The sequence below is a fragment of the Dendropsophus ebraccatus genome, chromosome 11 (genome assembly GCF_027789765.1).
Source record: "Dendropsophus ebraccatus isolate aDenEbr1 chromosome 11, aDenEbr1.pat, whole genome shotgun sequence".
NCBI lineage: Eukaryota > Metazoa > Chordata > Amphibia > Anura > Hylidae > Dendropsophus > Dendropsophus ebraccatus.
Window position 1 is genome coordinate 14,193,134 of NC_091464.1, and position 2,190 is coordinate 14,195,323.

General features: G+C 34.2%; 1 protein-coding gene across 1 annotated transcript in view; it reads right to left on the minus strand.

The window, feature by feature from the left end:
• The window catches only part of SOX13 (SRY-box transcription factor 13), a 46,741-nt gene extending 45,093 nt beyond the window's left edge, over positions 1-1,648 (minus strand). The window contains exon 1 of the mRNA XM_069944528.1: positions 1,630-1,648. The gene's annotated coding sequence lies outside the window, so the exon portion shown is untranslated. The remainder of the gene's footprint in view (positions 1-1,629) is intronic.
• Positions 1,649-2,190: the final 542 nt, after the last annotated feature.

Here is a 2,190-nt window from a genome sequence, read left to right on the forward strand (position 1 = left end):
ATAGATAGATAGATAGATAGATAGATAGATAGGAGATAGATAGATAATAGATAGGAGATAGATAGATAATAGATAGGAGATAGATAGATATATAGATAGGAGATAGATAGATAGATATATAGATAGGAGATAGATAGATAGGAGATAGATAGATAATAGATAGGAGATAGATAGATAATAGATAGGAGATAGATAGATAGATAGGAGATAGATAGATAGATAGGAGATAGATAGATAGATAGATAGGAGATAGATAGATAGATAGATAGATAGATAGATAGATATATAGATAGGAGATAGATAGATAGATAGGAGATAGATAGATAGATAGATAGGAGATAGATAGATAGATAGATAGATAGATAGATAGATAGATAGATAGGAGATAGATAGATAGATAGATAGATAGATAGATAGGAGATAGATAGATAGATAGATAGATAGGAGATAGATAGATAGATATATAGATAGGAGATAGATAGATAGATAGATAGATAGATAGGAGATAGATAGATAGATAGATAGATAGATAGATAGATAGGAGATAGATAGATAGATAGATAGATAGATAGATAGATAGATAGGAGATAGATAGATAGATAGATAGGAGATAGATAGATAATAGATAGATAGGAGATAGATAGATAGATAATAGATAGGTAGATAGGAGATAGATAGATAGGAGATAGATAGATAGATAGATAGGAGATAGATAGGAGATAGATAGATAGATAATAGATAGATAGATAGATAGGAGATAGATAGATAGATAGATAGATAGATAGATAGATAGATAGGAGATAGATAGGAGATAGATAGATAGATAGATAGATAGATAGATAGATAGATAGATAGGAGATAGATAATAGATAGATAGGAGATAGATAGATAGATAGATAATAGATAGATAGATAGGAGATAGATAGATAATAGATAGATAGATAATAGATAGATAGATAGATAGGAGATAGATAGATAGGAGATAGATAGATAGATAGGAGATAGATAGATAGATAGATAGATAGATAGATAGATAGATAGATAGATAGAATGATGAATAGTCCGCAGCACTCCAAAGCTAAGGTGAAGTGTAACTTTTATTCCATCAACACGATAACCTCAGAATAGTGATAACATGCAGCAGAGACGCGACGTTTCGACAGCCTCTACGCTGTCATTTTCAAGCGTGTCTTCAGTGAAATCAATTAGCAATTTTATACACAGGTGCAAATTAAACATAACATTTCATTGGTCAACAAAAGTGCATTAATCATTCAACATATGCGTGCGTACATTTCTCCCCATTAACTCTTTGTGGTGCAATAAGATTGCCATTCGGCAAAAGACACCAGTGTGGTGATCAAGGTATAAGTGTCCATAGGCTTGAAAAGTCCAGCAGAGACTACCTCTCATGAAGAAGAACAAAAATAAACCCAAAAAATGTTTTAAATTTTTTTTTTTTTTTTTTTTATATACAGCCCATGCAATTTATAACTTGTGGCTGCATGAAAACACCCTTATCATGAGGAATGCAAAAGGATTTCATACATTATTTCAATGGCTCTAAAACCTATAAGGCTTGCAATAATCTCTTTGAACACCGGCTCAGGGGGGCAATGTGGTTCTCACCAAATAGGACCATTGTTCACACCGCTTTCCCGCGTCTCACTCCATCTGATCCACTATGTGCCACGAACTGACACCCCTTCCACGCCGGATGGCCACTCCAGGCCGTATTATAAATGTATAGAGTAATCGCAATACTCAAGATAGATACAGGTAAGTAGCGTTCCTCAGTCCAGTACCGGGTGTGATCGTGGTCCACATATATCTGGTAAAGAAAAAATAATACATGTCAGAAACAATTTTTATATACATATTTGTGATATCATTATTTTCACTGAGCCTCCTCACTAGGTGTGAATACTTTTTCTTATTGTGTATCGATCTTGTGTTAATCTTGTCTTGATATCATATGTTGTTTCCCCAATGTAGAGTTTATAGCAAGGGCACCAAAGCGCATCGATCACCCAATCAGAGTCACAGGTAAGTCGGTGATTGATTTTGTATTCTTTTTTTGTTACCAGGTGGATGATATGCCTACCTTTTTCCATGTGTTTGCACATCAGGGGTATTGTTGTCTGTCAGTCTGCGTTACTTTCTTGCGGCAGTCCATCAGGATCTTTGTGG